Source organism: Mauremys reevesii, linkage group 11 (assembly GCF_016161935.1).
Source record: "Mauremys reevesii isolate NIE-2019 linkage group 11, ASM1616193v1, whole genome shotgun sequence".
Classification (NCBI taxonomy): domain Eukaryota; kingdom Metazoa; phylum Chordata; order Testudines; family Geoemydidae; genus Mauremys; species Mauremys reevesii.
In genome coordinates, this window is record NC_052633.1 from 18,783,175 (window position 1) to 18,801,947 (window position 18,773).

At 41.6% G+C, this 18,773-nt stretch overlaps 1 long non-coding RNA gene across 1 annotated transcript in view; it reads left to right on the forward strand.

Moving 5' to 3' along the window:
* LOC120374239 overlaps positions 1-14,831 on the forward strand; it is a 36,325-nt gene extending 21,494 nt beyond the window's left edge. Inside the window, exons 2-3 of the long non-coding RNA XR_005585957.1 lie at positions 14,269-14,422; positions 14,664-14,831. This is a non-coding gene — a long non-coding RNA (uncharacterized LOC120374239). The remainder of the gene's footprint in view (positions 1-14,268; positions 14,423-14,663) is intronic.
* Positions 14,832-18,773: the final 3,942 nt, after the last annotated feature.

The following is an 18,773-nucleotide window of genomic DNA, read 5'->3' on the forward strand; positions in this document are numbered from 1 at the left end:
GTTTTAGGCAAGCTGCAGAGTTTCTGTAGCTGAGTTCCAGTTATTTCTCTTTACAGACTGGACCCCTGTCTCAGCCTGGACTCAACCGCTGCCTTTCCCTTCAGGTGTTTTTAGCAATCTTCCTTCTTGGACCAGGAGGCAATGTAGTTGAGTCTTGATCAATTTACTCCCCAGCCTTAAATAGAATTTGCATAAGGTGGGAATCCTTTGTTTCCAGTGAAAAAATACCAGCAGTGTCCAAGGTGGTACTCCATACCAGGTGACATCATCAGATGACCCTGCAGTGTCAAAGCAACATCCCAGGAAGCTTCTCAGGATGGTGGGAGATTAGTATCTCCAAAGTTCTATTGTCCTTCTTAAATGGCTCATTCGGGCTGATTGCCTACTGGCTGGTGAGCGTTCCAAGTACACACACAGTTGTAATTGTTACATAGTCAATATTCCTAACTTCAGATGCAGAAATGATACATGCATATAAATTGGGTAAACACATTCAGTAGCTCACAACCATTTCAATGATACCGCACATGACCCATCTTGCATAAAATATATCTTAATTATGCCATATTAATATAACAATATTTCTATGAAGAATATGGGGTGTAATGCCACACCAACTGATGGGTTTTTTAGGTGAGATGACTAAACCAGTGCCTGTTGATCCTGTGTTACAGGCTAACCGCAATTGTCATTTGAGCTCAGAGTTTCTACCACCATTGAACATCTCAATGAATTCTTGGTCTCCCTAAATGCCTCGTTAACCAATATTGGTCTGGTCTTGCAAAACTGTGCCATCCTATCACTGGTACAGGCAGCTGAGCCTGCACACTTTTTATCAGACCCAATCGTGGCCCAAACACATCAAAGTACTGTACACCTGATGTTGCCTGGGTATTGGATACGTTCTATACTTGGAATCAGTGCAGACTTAGGTGATTTAACCTATAATGGCTCCAACACTGATAGAATTGACCCCTTTGTCATAATCAGATTTGGATTATGTTGTTTAACACAACATTCTGCTTATACCTTAATTTTCTGCAAAGCTCAAGTCTCTTTCTTGTGCACACTGGGTAAAATGGCGCCATTTTGGCACATCCCTAAGTGAAGGAATGTTGGCGAACCCCTGGGTGAGTGCAGGATGGGGCTGTGCCTTAGAAAGTACAATCCCTTCCCTGGTGCACCGTGGGAATGCACAGCCTGCGCCTTCTGCTGTTGGCTGTGGTTCAGCCATGGCCTTGCACCTACCTCCCCTCTTTTCTGTGCCCCTCCCAACTCTTGGGATGGGGAGAGCATGGGGAACAGACCTTGAACAAGCCTGATTACTGGGACTGTAGTTGTCCCTGACCCTTTGTGGAACGGGGGAGGGGGAGGTGATGGGGAGGAGGGAGTAAGGCTCCTTGTCCCATTCCCCATTTTCCATTCCCCACCTTCCCCGCCTCCCCCAGTAGCACTCAGAAGGGTCAGGGCCAATCTGGCGCATAGTGTTGGCTCTAAGTGCACTGTTACCAAACTGTGTTTGAGAGAGTCCACATGCAATTTGAGAAACTGCATCCATAGCGTGCAGGCCCATTTTAACTACCCAATGTATTATTTTCTCGGTGCTGACCAGCTATTCCGGTGCTGCCTTTTCCACGTCCTCGTGTTCTTCAGTGAGGTATTTAGTGCTGCCCAATGGCTTTCTCCCTGATCCCTTCAGTGGCATCCTGTGTACAGGGCATGCTCTTCAGCAAGCTTGCAGAGTCCTCACTACCAACCCATCTAGCTTTTAACAGGAGCACAAATCACTGTTCTGTTTCCATGGATACGCATCTTGCATTGGCTCCCGTTCTCCTCCAAACTGGCCCCATGCTGTTCTCATCAGTGGTTTTTTTAACTGTTTACTTCTAAACACTTCAGAAACGTCCCTTTGTCACTTCAGCTCTATGGTCCTGCTCCACAGCCAGCAGAGGGGTGGGGGTGAGGGTTGTATGAGAGCTCAGGGCTCCTAGCTCAGGACAAACCACAGAAAAGCCTGTCAGAAAACAGCTAGAGAAATGTCCCAGAATGACAAGTCTCCATCTTTCTTTAATTTTCCCAGACAGTGTTCCCCTGGCTAAGCAATAGCGAAGGCATAGCTGGTAACATCAATAAAGTTAATTTGGGGACATAAAGTGCCTTTTATGTCCTGAACCCATTTTAAACTCAGATTTCCATCTGACTAGGCTGTTGGGACGCTGTCTGGCAAATTCTGTTTGCAGTCACATCAGTGCATATCTGGAGTCACTTTGCTAGTTTCAGTCGGGCTACTCCACATTTGCACTGCTGGAATGGAGAGCGTCATTTGGTCCTGTACTGGGAGAGGTGGATGTTTCCTCTCCTCTGCAGTATGAAGTTCTGGCCCCATTGTAATAAATGGGAATTTTGCTATTGACTTCAGGGGCTCCTGTCTTTTTCTTTGAGTAATTCCATGAGACATAAAATACCACTCCAGGTGTTCAGCACAAAGCTGAAAATGCTATTCATTTTCATCAGAAAAGTCCCCTGCTACACCAAAAATGGCTGGGACAGGATTTTCTGGCAACTTTCTGATTTTCCTCTTTTGTGGATGTGGTCCACTGTGATTCCTCTGAGACTAAATCAGGCACCTTTTAAACAATCCCAAGAAATCCTAGCCAGAACACCACTTTACCCATTGTGTGAAGGAGAATCAGGAAGCACTGACTTGGGGTGTCCTCCAATGTTCAGCTTCTATAAAGCCCAAAACACAAACTCCAAAAATGCAGCCTAATCGGTTTAGAATCCAGCAATACAGTAAATGGAGAGGTTCCCCTTGACTTTAGCGGGCCCCACCCTGCACCCTAGCAGCTTTCAACATGCATTTCTACACGCTCTGTTCTCAGACTAATAAAAATCCAGGGGCTTCCTAGCACATTAGTTGTGACATTATATTAGCATTAGCTTGTCCTACACAGGTCAATCCAATAGGGAAACAGCAGATCATCCAGATTCCCATATAACTTATGTGCATAGACTGTGAAATCATTGACTTTTCAGTTACTGAACTAAACTATAATACGGTGCAAAGAATATGTTTAATATTGTCTTATGGAATCCACCTCCACCATATCATGATATGGATCATACGTGTCTGAGTTCATGTGGATCTTATTCCGTTTATTTTGTTTAGTTGGCTACTGCTCCGCTGATCAAGTAGATGGGCTCATTACACTACCTAAAGAGTTCAAAACAACTTCGTTCTTTCTAAGCGACTATGAAGAGCTATTTGGTGTGAATAGTGCTAGAGTGCACTTGTTAGTACTTAACCTTTCTTTTGCCTAAAAATCCTCAGTAGAAGGAGTGTGTGAATGTAACCACGCACTTTTAGAGAGAGAGAAAATGCATAATAATATGGTGCCATATAAAGAGTTTGATGAAGGGTCACATTATTCATGAGGCATTGTATGAACTATGCAGGTCAGCCCCCCAAAATATTCACTCAATATGCGAGTTTGCTTTTATGGAGCACTTTTCAGCTGGTGGTCTCAGAAGCATTTTACAAAGAGGAGTACATATAATTATTTCCATTTTACAGAGTGGGAGACAGGCAGAGTGACCATGGAAAGTCACCTCCCCAGTGTCAGAGCCAAGAATAGAGCCCTGATCTCCTATGTTCCAGCCCATTCCCCTCTCCGTGAGCTACAGTGGCTTCCAGTAAAACCATTGTAGCACAACATTATAAATATATTGTGTACACACATATTTTACAGGAAAAAAAAATGTTACTAAATGTTTCAAAGTCCTTAAATGTATTGGGGTTATCTTTGCATTCTTCTATCTGTATAGAGCCTTCAAAGAGAGGAAAAATGGAAATATATTAAAACACCTTTGAAATGTACCTGAAATAACTTGGCCGTACAAATGGTACAATGTAAGTCTGGTACAATGAAAATGGTACAATGTAAGTTTGGTAGGTAGGGCTAGATGCAAGTGCTATAAGTTGCAATGGAAAGGGAATTGCTCCTTTTAAAAAAAGTTCCTGTTTCTAGACTTTGTGATATCAGACCTTAAGTCTGTCACTGTCCAGGACTTAAATGCTAGCCTCAAACCAGTGTATTTTTGAGGGGGAATTTGGGAGAAGAATTCCACATCTGGGGAAAGAAGTATTTCTCTAGCAGGCTGATTAATCTTAAATGGTGGTGGCTATTTCTCCCCTATGAATGATGTGCATGTTTAAAAACTCCTGAAATAAAATGCATATTCTACTCTAAATGTTCCAAGCTAAGAAGGGTTTCAGATTAAGGGGAAGAGCTTCATTTCTCTTTAGCCAATCGTCAGAATGTTGTCTGTCAATAGTAGGGTGACCAGATGTCCAGATTTTATAGGGACAGTCCTGATTTTTGGGTCTTTTTCTTATATAGGCTCCTATTACCCCCCATCCCCTGTCCCGATTTTTCACACTTGCTGTCTGGTCATCCTAGTCAATAGTGCAATCTGGGCCGTGTTTCACTTCAGTAGAGAAGGTGAAGCAGAACCAGAGCCTCAGCCAGAACAAGCCTGCATAGCTCCATTAATGTCAAACGAGCTATGCCAATTTACACCAGCTGAGGATCTGGCCCTTAGCATCTGCTGAGTGAAGACAGTTTTGATAAGAATCCCCTGCTTGTGTCCCCAAGATGGGAGCTGCCTCTGTTTTGATGCTAATAACATATTCAGTGTGTCTTGGAGAAAACTGAGTCAATTTTTACAAAATCAGGCCACTCCAGTAGTTCTTGCGATAGCTGCTTTGCCTGAGGGAGCGTACAGGACAACAGGTGGGAACAAAGTGCTGTCTAAACACCAGGGAAATGGCAATTGAGAGGTACTGTACCAAAGATCAGTAATGCTCCAGAGTGCCCGGGGCCTAAGGAAACCCATTATAAAGCTCAGATAGTATGTCATTTCTACACCCTTCCTTCCCTCTTTTATCTGTATAAAAACAAATAAATTAAGTACAAAAATTACTGCAACAATAAATTTAAAGAAAGAGTAACATTTTCAAAAGCACCAATGGCCCGGATCCTCAAAGGAATTTCGCTGTCCAATACCCACTGACATCAAGGGTAAAATTTTCAGAAGCAACTTAAGTATTCATGAGCCTAAATCCCACTGGCTTGCAATGTGAGGTAGGCTCCACGGTGCCGGTTACTTTTGAAAATGGACCTTAGGCTCCTGAGTCACTCAGGCACTTTTGAAAATCTGATCCGTTCTCAGGGTATGTCAAGGTTAAAGTTTGTATAGTAGTCCTGAATTATCCACACTGTATAAATACAGGGACAGAGCCTCAGCTGATGTCAACTGTCAAAGCTCCACTGGCTTCAGTCAGGGCCAGTCCTAGACCAAATGGCACCCCAGGTGAGAAGCGTCTTTGTCACCCCCAACTGCATTTGTTAAACTTTGGAATACCTTATTTTGTATTGCATTTGTAGCCCATTTCACAACTTTAATGGACAAATTGCATGCATGATTTATAAATTTGCACACTAGGATCTGTAAATCTGTATTTATTCATGCCATATATAAGCAAAATGTAGTTCTCAGAAAGTCTGGAAGGTTCCATGAGATTCTACAAAGGTCCAGAGCATTGTAGGAGGTTAGTGAAAAATGAATCCATATACAGAATACCTGGAACATTTTACTTCAAACATTCTATTTTCCCTTTATCACTAACATCAAAAACAGCATCCTAAACCCGGCACCCTCCCCACCCCCCGGCATCCCATGGGGTCACCTGGGTCACCTGCCCCTACATCCATGACTGTACATCAGCTGAGGATTTGGCCTGTAATGTTTTGATTATGAAGGTGTTAAATGCGTGCCGACTTATCTCTTGGGTTTCCTGATTATTATTTTTTTTTAGATTTCTTATTTTTAAATATATACAGCACCCGTCTGACATACCTTGCCTATACAGTTCTCCCCCTATTTACAAACTCAGGAGCAAACAGTCCTCTTTATGAAATAAAAAATTGTTGTGCAATACAATTACTGTCCTCTTTAAGGAAATATCTGTGGAGCTGCTAAACAGCCCAGCCTAATAGTACATGGAACATAGTCCTGGGATTACCTCATGCTGAGTGTCCCTCACAGGAAGTGATTATTTTGGTTGACACTAATAAAGAGTAACTTGTAGAATAAGCACTTTCATGTGATTTCTTCACCTGAAGACAGTGGCTTCCATAGGCCTGGGCAAACCTAGATGATGTCCAAAATCAACAATTTTCAGCCAAAAGAGTAACCTTTTCTCAGACTGTGGTTCTGCCAAAGCCAGCCTGCAGTGTCGTTCTCTGCCAAAATTCAATGAGAAACAGAAGTTTCATTGTTTTTCTGTTGCCAAAAAAAAGTAAAAATACTGAGTCATAGTAAATTAGAAATGTTTTCTGGGATGGAATCGTAAACACTATAAATATGTTAGCAACAGCTTCAAATATTTCCACTCAGGAACCAGTGACCAAAATTCTGGGAAGTACTTCTTAATTTTAAACTGGACGCTTCTTAGAAAAATGAACCCTACCACCCTGAGGAAGCTGGATGGTTTTGGGAATTCATTCTAGTTTTTAAAAAGCATCACATACACCATTTTAAAAGTGCCTTCCTTTCAAGGCGCTCAAAGCATTTCACATGCATTAGTTAAATCCCAGATGCCATGGGAATGTGCATAATAAAATTACCAAGACAGATAGGTAGGTTCACAACACCTCTGAGAGGCAGCAAGACGCTGTTAGGATGAGAAACCCAGGTCTCCTGATTCCCAGGCTTGGTCTACACGGCCAACTTATGCCAGTATAACTATGAACTCAGGGGTGTGGAAATTCACATCCCTAAGCGACATAGTTATATCAACCTAACCCCTGGTGTAAACAGCGCTATGTTGATGGTAAGGCTTCTCCCGTTGACATAGCGACCACCTCTCAGCGAAGCTTGCCTGTCATTGTAGGTAGCGTCTTCACTGAACGCTACAGTTGCACCACTGCAGCGCTGTAAGTGTAGACAAGCCCTCAGTCTTCCATTCTAGACCATGCTGCCTCCTTATAATATTTAAAAAATTAAGTGTCCTGCTTCTAAACACAAGCGAACCTATATTATTTGCCCTTGTTTTGTCAAATTCTCGGATTAAGTTTTAGTCAAATGTCCATGGTTAGTTGCTTATGGAGTTTGTATTTTGTGTTCTATTCAATTAAAATCTTGTTTTTTTCAAAGGAGCCTGCAGAGATTAGACAAATTAGTAAGCAGCAGCACTGGTTTAATAATAGAAGAAAGTGATTCATGACTATATTCATGATTAGAGCTCTCTGCTGGTGTTCTGGGGTCATGTTTATTTCAGGATTTCGATTGCCAGTATATGTATGAATTCTAAACATTTTGTAAATTTTGATACAAATTATTATTCATCTTGTAACTCATAAGAGAGATGCATTAGCAGCTGCTCATTAGCTGACATGCTTCATTTGTTATACTCCTGTTTTAAAAGTTTCAGCCATTCAATTCAGAGAGCAGAAACAATAGCATGTGAATTAGGTGACCCGCTACAAACCATTGAGGAAAATAAACAAACAAGGGTATTTGCAAAGACAACAGTTTCTGAACAACCCATCAGTTGAGGTGTATATGTATAAGCTGTTTGGTGAATACTCACGATTAACTCATAGAAATCAGGATGAATTTATGCTCAATTCGGATGTTGTTGTTGGCATCCTTTTGTCTGCGAGAGATGGTAGGAATTGGAGCTATGATCAATTCATGAGTAGAAAATGTGGGATAAATTAGTCTCATCAACCAATAATTCAACTAATTCTGGCAAACAGAGGTATATACGGAAAATATAATCTACTACAAAGATGACTATAACACATCCCTCTTCTTCTCAATAACAAGAGAAGCGAAGAGAGTGAAGAAGGCAACCCTGGATCAATAACTCCGATATCATCGAGTCTCTCTGTGACAGCTACGTGGTAAAACAAAACCTCTTGTAGCTCTGCACTAAAAGAAAGGGGAATAAGTATTTAGTGCTTTCCTTGACCTGTATCAAGTGAAAGTACAATCCTTCTTTTCTAATATTTCCAATTGGCTCTGATTTGTAAAGAGTTTTTAACTGGTGTCTTTTTCTTTGAAATTTTCACTTCTGCTCTTGGCTTTTCTTTTTAGCCCTGAGCATATGTTGCATTTTGGTTTTCTTATGTTTCCACATTTATTGTCTTTAAAACTATTGTTGAGCCCAAACTAATGTCAGGGGGAAGGGTCCAGCATCAGGATTAGAGAAACAGAAGCCCATTAACTTGCCAATAAAAGGAAAGGGGATAGATGTGCATGAATTCTCTCCGTCACTTAGCAATAAGCATAGCTGGTCCAGGAAGTGTAAAGAATAATAATCTGTGTGCATGAAGCAAGACATCAGAGGGCAGGGTGGTGCAGTTCAAAGATTTAAAACCAGAGGGTAAAAAGTTTTGGGATTTAAAAAAATACTAACGGTTTCTCCAGAAATAACGTTTTGAGTACATAAAAAGAATTAGAATTCCTCAATCTAGATCCAGGTCAGGTCCACACCTGGGGTGAGTTTAGATCCAGGTTTTTGCCTTAGGCCTATCTTTGTAAGGCTTAAATAGCTCTTGGCTAACTAGGTGGAAGTGTGCAAACAGTTTGGTATTCAGACACTGAGGGCCAGGTTTATTTGGGGTTTGGTAAACCACAGTGCCCGATACATCTGCCAAGAGACCTACCCTGTCATACTAAACAAACTAGGGACCTATTTTCTCATCAATGAATGTGTGTAGTTCATTTCTTGCTTACTGAGAATTACAGTCAGGAATTCAGAGGAACATCTACCTCTATGACATATTACACTGGGAATCACATGAGAAGAAAATCTCTCTTGAGATTACCTTCACTGCCATAGACAATCCTAGCCAGAAAAACCATATAGTCTTCTTTCCTCATTTCATCTAGCTAAACTTGGTTCCAGTCCTAGATAGACAATGGAAGCAAAATAATAAACATATTGATGCCAAAGATAAATGTGAGTTTTAGATTTGGATCTGCACTTCTCCAAAGTTTGTGGTTGTTCGGGTCCAGTGCAATGCATGCAGTTTTAAGAATAGTAGTGAGTGTGTGTGGTGACAGCAGCACCTTTTAGGAAGTGATGCTGGAAGGGTGTAGTTGTAGATGATTATTTTGTTGGTACTTTTTTTACTTGCGGTTGTTCCATTTGGCATCATAGTTAAATGAAGACATGATTCACTGACTGAAATTTGATAACTTCCAGGGTTTGGGTTTGACCTATTATGAAGGTAGAAAAAAGCTGCAAAGTTTGATCAATTTCTAATCCACACAATTCAGAAACTTAAAAAAGGGCTGAGTTTGGTTTTAGAAACTGGAGACTTCTTATTCTTTCAAAACTGGCTCACCCTTGCTTTTTGCATACACACAAACTCACATCCCACGTCCTGTTATTTAGATTTTGAATGTTTTCTTTGCTATTCAGCACCAACTGTGCTCAGATGGACTAAACTTTCAGAAAGATGCAAATAGTAACTGCCTGCTACTGCCTCTCCAGGAGGTGGATTAACTACAGTGACATGAGAACCACTCCCGTCAATGTAGAGAGTGTGTACACTGAAGCACTACAGCACTTGCCTGGGTGATACATTTTTCAAGAGGTGATGCTAAATACCAAATGTCACAGTTACAGGATGAACTGCACTTAAGACTCCCATATAGTCCCTCTAAGACCACCTCTTATGAGACAGGCCTGACTCCCTGTACCTGCCTCTGGGCCGCAGCATGCAGTGCAACAGCTCTGGGACTGAGTGTCTGGGCTGCAGTCCCCGTTTCCCAACCACGGTAACTCAGCTGCATGTGTTACGTGTGAGTCCTTTCACTCCAAGGACCTGTGACCAGCAAGGTGGTTAAAGGGACACAAAAATAGCATCTTCAGACCAAATCATTCTTTATTCATTCCCCCAAAGGTACGAAGCGCATAGAGCAAAGGGTAAAAGCATTAAAACGTCTATATGCATGGGTCTTACACTTCGATCTTTCCTTGCTTGCTTTCGTAAGGTCCCTGAAGCTCTGCTAACTATCATCTCTGTCTGGGAGAAACTGACTGTCCTTGCAGCATGCTGTCTGTCCGCGTGCTCCCTTGCCAGCATGTCAGTTTTCTCTGAGATGCCCTGGGCAGGCTACGGCAACTCACTCACCCCCCTCCTTTTTCTAGGCCCAGGATCCTATCATGATTTGACGTTTCCTTTGATCTCTCTCTCTCTTCTCAGCCTTGGCAAAATTGGCAAAAGTTGGGCTTGAGGAGTCACCTCTTCATGGCTATAAGCCTGGCTCCTCTTCTCCTTATTATTATTTGTATCACTGTAGCACCTAGGAGCTCTACTCATGCACCAGGACCCCACTGTGCTAGGCGCTGCACAAACATAGAACAAAAAAACACAGTCTCTGCCCCAAAGAGCTTACAATCTAAGTATAAGACAAGAGACAACAGATGGAGGCAGACAGACCAACATGGGGGTTTAGCTTGATAAAGAGATAAATAACAGAAAATGTGCTATCTCAGACCAGGTAGAGATGACTATGTTCTGGAGAGGTTTTGTGGTGGTGTTACAATTACATATTCATATTTTTTTCTTACGTAGTAATGATTGTTTGGGTACAATAGATTAAAGATTGGTTCACAAATGGGCACCCCTGTTAAATGGATAAAACATAATGATGGGCAGATACCATGTTTGCAGTCCTTTTATGGGTAAAGTATACTTGTTTCACTGTTGTATTTTGACAGCCGTTGCTTAAAAAGTAACCCTCAAATAGTGGGTTTGGGCAGACTCCTGCCCATTGAAGAACCCGGGAACAGATTTTCCTTTGAAAGGCCATAGATCATGCACTTCAAATTACTCAAGTGATAGATAACATTAAAAATGCTACTTTTCATCACATACAATGACTGTAATGTGGCATCCACCAGAAGCTGGAATGTTTTGATGAAGACTAGAGAGACAAGGTGGTAATATCTCTGATTGGACCAACTTCTGTTGGTGAGAAAGACACGCTTTTGAACTTACACAGAGCTCTTTTTCACATCTGGGAAATCTCTGATGAAGAGTGGCATTTGCCCTATCTTTTGTGATCAAGAGTGGATTTCTACTAGGGACTATACTAGATCTTAGGTGTGGGTGCTCAGGAATAAGATATCCACTGTATGTTATCTGCTGCTTTTCTCAGTTTGATATTATACATTAAAAATGTCAAATGTCTGGTGGTGAGATGTGGGTCAGTCATGACAAACAATGCTGGAGGGAAACTATTACATGCGCTGAGTCCATGGTAAAAGAAGTTAATTACTGCTTCCCCATGAAATTATTGAGAGCCTGACCACAAAGTGATGCAATAGCATTTTCATTAGTTACCATGGTATTCAGTGAGTTACTACATACTTACTGTAAATTAAATAGTAATGGGCAAACATCAAAAGGTTTGACTAAATAGCCTAATGCTGTTTGTTCAAATATACCCAGAGCGTTTTCATCTGGAAGGCTTATGGGAATAGCCTTTATTCTGTGATTTCCGGTACTTTTGGGGTTTAGTGGCCTAAAACCAGTGATCACAGCTGTGCTTGTGGTATTTTGGTACTTCTTGTGGCTCAGGCTGAAATGAGGAAGTGTGCAGAAGAGCACAGAAGTGAGAACATAAGAACGGCCATACTGGGTCAGACCAAAGGTCCGTCTAGCCCAGTATCCCGTCTTCTGACAGTAGCCAATGCCAGCTGCCCCAGAGGGAATGAACAGAACAGTTAATCATCAATTCTCTGTTGCTCATTCCCAGCTTCTGGCAATCAGAGGCTAGGGACACCATCCCTCCCCATACCGGCTAATAGTCATTGATGGACCTATCCTCCATGGATTTATCTGGTTCTTTTTTTAACCCTGTTATAGTCTTGGCCTTCACAACATCCTCTGGCAAGGAGTTCCACAGATTGTGTAAAGAAATACTTCCTTTTATTTGTTTTAAACCTGCTGACTAGTAATTTCATTTAGTGACCCCTGTGTTATGAGAATGAGTAAATAACACTTCTTTATCTACTTTCTCCTCACCAGTCATGGTTTTATAGACCTTTATTATATCCCCCCTTAGTCATCTCTTTTCCAAACCAAAAAGTCCTAATCTTATTAATCTCTCCTCATATGGAAGCCATTCCATACTACTAATCATTTTTGTTGCCCTTTTCTGAACCTTTTCCAATTCCAATATAACTTTTTTGAGATGGGGTGACCACATCTGTATGCAGTATTCAAGATGTGGGCGTACCATGGATTTATATAGAGGCAATACGATATTTTCTGTTTTATTATCTATCCCTTTCCTTGATTCTATCCCTTGATTCACAACATTCTGTTTACTTTTTTGACTGCCACTGCACATTGAGTGATGTTTTCAGAGAACTATCCACAATGACTCCAAGATCTCTTTCTTGAGTGGTAACAGCTAATTTAGACCCCAACATTGTATATGTATAGTTGGGATTATGTTTTCCAGTGTGCATTTATCAACATTGAATTTCATCTGCCATTTTGTTTCACAGTCACTCAGTTTTGAGAGATCCTTTTGTAGCTCTTCGTAGTCTGCCTGGGACTTAACTATCTTGAGTAGTTTTGTATCATCTGCAAATTTTACCACCTCTGTTTACCCCTTTTTCCAGATGATTTATGAATATGTTAAATAGTATTGGGCCCAATAAAGACCCCTGGGGGACACCACTATTTACCACTCTCCATTCTGAAAACTGACCATTTATTCCTATCCCTTGTTTCCTGTCTTTTAACCAGTTACCAATCCATGAGAGGACCTTCCCTCTTATTCCATGACAGCTTACTTTGCTTAAGAGCCTTTGGTGAGGGACCTTGGCAAAGGCTTTATGAAAATCTAAGTACATTATACCCACTGGATCCCCCTTATTCACATGCTTGTTGACCCCCTCAAAGAATTCTAGCAGATTGGTGAGACATGATTTCCCTTTACAAAAACCATGTTGACTATGCCCCAATATATATATACATATATACAGGTAAGGGGCATGATGACAATATATACAGAATTCAGTGTAGTTACACTAGGGATGAGTTAGACTCATTGTCCTGCCCTCTCCAAGGAAAACAGATGCCCATTTTAAACAGCACTTATTGTTAAAGAGGCAGGCATTTATTGAAGCAAGGTAATCACTAATATATGTAGGAAAAACAAAGCTCCACCAGCTCATCTTCCAGATGTGGGGCTGACCTGGGTATACTCTGCAATGATATGTGATGGGAGATATCAGGAAGAGAAACAAAAGAGGCACTAGGGAAACAGAGCAAGCAGAGTGTAATGGTCCAACATGGCATATCCTGCACCTTCCTTCCACTTACTCGTCGATTGACTTTGGGGGTGGGGGTGGGGGACGTACATTTTGCCCTAAGTGTAAAGACTTCAGCTCTGTACTTATATGCTCAGGGTCAAATCCTGCAGGCATCACTTCCATTGTTATTAGAGAGGATTACTTGTTGTAGAGAGTGCCCCTCTCTTCAGCAATCGTTCTTTTTCCTGAAGGAGAATCTACTGGGGTTCTCCCGTACGCCTCCCTTTGATGCATGTTCACACATTATTACTCCTGGGGAACTACGGCTACTTCAAAGTACACAGCTTTATTTGTCGCTAATGAGATAAGCATCTTGTCCTTTTTGGAAGAGTCTCTGATCTCCTCTGCTCCGTCTCTGCCCCCCATCAGCTGCCTTACCGGTACCATTAAGTACAATGGGGCTCCTGTTGATATTGTTTTCAATCAGATACAGTGGGACCTTTACTCACTGCTGTATATTGGCTCTGACGTACCTTACTGTCACTTTGAGATGCCCCCAGTCTCCCCTTTGAAAGTACAGACCTAAGCAGCACTAGAGAGTTTGGCATATCAGTGACTCAATCCCCAGCACAAAGAAAGGCCTGTCCTTTAATGCTTCCAACTACTGTGATTCCAGGACCATTCTTTATTTCTTTAGCTTTGTTCTTTGTTGTTGTTTTGTGTTCTGTTTGGGTGTGTTAGAGCCTGGCCTAGTTTTGTGGTACATGTTCTTACTAATAATATGGAGAGACAAGCGTGTGCCATTATTACATAGTTGGGGAAATGGTAATGAAATGTTTTAAATTAAAAGTAAATACATGTTCATGCAAGGTTTATTGTGTATTCTGGGAAAAGGCTAAACTCTGTTTTAATTTTAGGCAGACTAATTCCCCTGTCCTGACAAACAGCCTGGAGTAATTTGCTGCAGAGATCTCAGTAAACACAGTAACTCAGATTGTCATTATGCAAAAATGGACCCCAGCTTCAGTGTGTTATCTGTCTGCACAACGCTAATGAACCCAGAGCTCCAAGGTATGAAAAAGCTTGTGCTGTAAGGAGAAAGCCAAGAAAAAAAAGCATTTTTTCCTAATCTACAGACTGTATGATAAGGGCAATTGATCTATGGCTCTTGCATGGTGCAGAATTTTGCAGAATCCAAACTATGAGAACTTTTATGACCCAATTTTAAGCAAACCACAATTCTGTATATAGCATTAGAAACCATAATACTGTAAGTCCTTTAAGATTTGACTTTTTATTCACATTGCTCTAGGAAAGTGGTCTGTGGACGACGTAAAATAAATTCTAGTTCTGGCCAGGACCTATGGCGGGGAAGAGTGCCAAAAAAATACAATAAGCATATTCCCCACTGAACACAGGGAAAGCCGGTTATCACTGGAGTGAGCCTGTTCTTCTGGGAGTTTCATTCCAATTTTGTAGGCCCAAGAGGTTTGGAAAGTTCAGGTAAGTATCCCCTCCAAACCTTTCATTCTATCCAACTTGAATGATTCTTGTCTGCTCCCTCCCAAGGAGATTGCTTCTCCCTGATTTTCACTGTCACATTCAGCCCTGAACTCCTTCTATCCCAAAACTTCAACCGCAGTTCAGAAGCCCAACCCAAGTTGGCCACAGCATTGTTCCAATCTTTGGAAAAGGAAAAAACAAATCTAGAAATCTCATTGGGTTCACAGACTGAGGCTGTGGAAGCTATAAGGGCTAACCCACTAAGGCAGCTACAGAGAGGGCCTTTTCCTTCTTTTCACCCTTTCAGGTTTGGGGCTTACTAGAGAAAAGATAACACCTGCAGAAGACCGTTCAAAAGTTGGAGTTTGCCATTGAGCGTGTGCTTTGACCAAGCCATGACTGGAACATGTGCCAAAGGTACAGTATAGAGCCATCTCTATACTCACAAGGTTATCAAACACCTAAAACTGCCCAGTCAATCCTCCTTGATTAGCTGAATGTTCAGACTTTACCCTTTTATATGAGTTGACATCTTGGAATGAAAAATCCAACACACTATTTCATAGAATCTTAGAAGATTAGGGTTGGAAGAGACCTCAGGAGATCATCTAGTCCAACCCCCTGTTCAAAGCAGGACAAACACCAACTAAATCATCCCAGCCAGGGCTTTATCAAACCGGGATAAAAACCTCTAAGGATGGAGATTCCACCACCTCCCTAGGTAACCCATTCCAGTGCTTCACTGCCCTCCTAGTGAAATAGTTTTTCCTAATATCCAACTAGACCTCCTCCACTGCAACTTGAGACCATTACTCTTTGTTTTGTCATCTGCTACCACTGAGAACAGCTGAGCTCCACCCTCTTTGGAACTCCCCGTTCAGGTAGTTGAAGGCTGCTATCAAATCCCCCCTGACTTTTCTTTTCTGCAGACTAAATAAGCCCAGTTCCCTCAGCCTCTCCTCATAAATCATGTGCTCCAGCCCCCTAATCATTTTCATTGCCCTCGCTGGACTCTCTCCAATCTGTCCACAGCCTTTCTGTAGTGGGGAGCCCAAAACTGGACGCAATTCTATTTGTTTGTCACTATTTGGTGTTGTGGTGTTCTGAATTTTAAATTTAAAAGAAAACACCCATAAAGTCAGTGATACTTTAATATACTCATAAGGGTTGTTCCGCTTGTAGTGTTATGAGGCCCTTTCATTCATGGTTTGGAAGATGCCAGCAATCGCTTACCAAATACCAGGAGCCGCAAATGTTGCCCAAACAGCTCCCTAAAGTATTTTATATGCCCGGAAAATAGAAAGATGGGGAAGGAGCTTCTAAATGAAATATATTGGTGGTTGTTTTCCTTTGTATCCAGTGATGCCCCCCTGGAAGCTAATGTTTGATAGATACCAATCTGTGGACACTGAAATTCTTGTCTTGGCAAGTGATGCCAGTTTGATCATGTGTAGGCAGGTCTTGGGGAATCTTGTCCTGAAGAAATACTTTCTTGAGGTGGGCTGGGTTCCTTTGTAAATAGTGGACGTTTGCTGCAAGTCAGTTTGTCTTTAAAGATGCAAGTCACTTGGGAACTGTGAGATGGCAAGCTTCACTGACTTTTTATTATTATTTTCTGCAGTAGCATCCAAGGGCTGCAACTAGGATGGGGGCTCCATTGTGCAAGGTTTTGTACAAACACAAAAATAGACTTCATCCCTGCCCCAGCTGGTCCAAAATGTAATTTAGGATGTTGCGCTGTCTGGAGTGGCTCACAACCATCGGTGCCAATGTCAAGGCAGACACTCCAAACTCATTGTGTGTTCTATAATTAGATTTCACCAGCCCAGTAACAAATGTGAACTCCTGAAGCACTATAACAATCTTACCATGGAGTCACACACAGTCCCCTGAGGTACTCCAGTCTCTCTTGCCTTACTGATACTTGGTCATCATTCACCAAAGTTCACAAAACATTCAGGTTGTTTCCAGTCCCAAGAGATCAGTCTCTTACCCCAGTTCAATTTGTGCCTCAGATCCCACACAAAAGACAAGACTGGGAGCCAATCCTATAGTAAACTAATTAAGTGTTTCTTAACTAGGAAAAAGAAATGAGATTTATTTACAGGTTACAGCAGGTACCATATGTATACAAATGAGTTTCAGTCTATGGTTACAAAAAGTGACAGAGTTGTAGTAATCTGTCAGCAATGAATATCGCTTAGGGCTAACCCAGGTTGACCATGGGGATCACTGCTTCTGTTTTTTAGTTTTACACCTTTGAGAGTCCAAACAGCAAAAGAGAGTGAAAAAAACTCTTGTTTCACTGTTTTATCCCTTTCTTCGAGCATTCAAGCTGATGGGACAGGCTTTCTTGCATGTAGCGCCTTGATGGGTGTAAGAGGGCCATTAACTAAAACTTTGTATCGTGATGTTCCACAATGACCCATTTAGTTTTAATAGTCGGTCTTGAGGGGTGGAGGAACCATTCCTCCATACTAGGTTCACGGGTTCAAAGCAAGCATTTTTACAGTTATAAAGCAAAATTACATATCACCTTACAGCACCAAATACAGACACTACAAGTGAAATCAATGCATGCAGCAACTTACAAGCATTCCACAGAATTTAAATACATTCTTATAAGTCTACTACCTAACCTGAACAATACTAAAATAGAGCTGATTTCCAGCTATGAATTTGTCAGTGCTCAGCTGATGCCTAAAGCCTTGGCAAGAGCTGGCCCCTGGTCTGCCAGCCTCACTTTGGACATTATGCAGTGACTTTTATAAATAACAAAATAACAGAGGGAGGGAAAGGTGCAGGGCAGAAGTAATGAGATCATGTGGTTATACCGTTTTACAACATGTATAGCTTAATGGTTCCAAATCACTTACCAGTGATTTTTTTTATCTCTTTAAAAATTCCCTGTCCTCTCTCTCCCCCCAGAAAATGTGACCTGAGGTTCCCTGGCTGCTACTCTTATATAGCTGGCTGGGTTTATATAAACTGTACGCAACTGCCTGTCTACCTAGCATTTATTAGTTTCTTTTTAAAAATATCACTAAACTATCCCTGCAATTCCCTTAGATGATTGGTCTCTGTCCAACTGGAAAATCCCAGGGAACCAATTTAAACCTAATTATAATTAACAGTAATGACAGCTGCATAATGGGGATGGTAATAAGGATGATTTAATGGTGTTCTGTGAAGCTCAGTCTTACTGAGCCAAGTTCTGTCTCTTTCACCAAATCGTCTTTCAAACCCTCCTGTGACTCTGATACAGACAAAGAATAACTGAATTGCTTCACCACTGTATGTGTGTGGAAGGAACAAACTGCCATCCAGACAATGTGCTCATAAAGGGGTCCCCATGCCACATGAATCACAGCTGCCCCTACCTTTGGTACTAGTCAAACAGCTTCCTGAGTCCTCATCTCAGTACAGAGTGCTGTCTCCAGCTCCATGGACCTGTCCACACCCCTCCGGACAGCAACGTTGCTATTAAAACTATCTTCTGTTTAATCTGGAATTCCTGCTAATTGGGACAAAAGGCCGTCCGCAAGGGTATCCTGGTGATTAAAAGGATTGTACTATGTGTAGTGTCAATATAAAAAAAAATGAGGACAGGAATTAGTCATAAGGATTCCTCATAGGCTTGTGTATGTGTCTCAAGGCACAAGCTTATTGAAACCAACACTAGACTGTAACAAGGAAAAAGTGAAAAAGCAAAGAGATAGATACTTATTTTTTCCTTTTTAATGACTTGTCCTGATCTCTACCCTAAATTGGCATAGAGGCATATGTTTTCTGGCTGCCCTTGATCCTGAGACAGTGTCACCACACTAGTAAATAACCAGTGTCACACATCTAGTCCAGTCCCCTGCACACAGGGCAGGACTAATACTTAGATCATGAGTGCAGGGGACTGGACTAGATG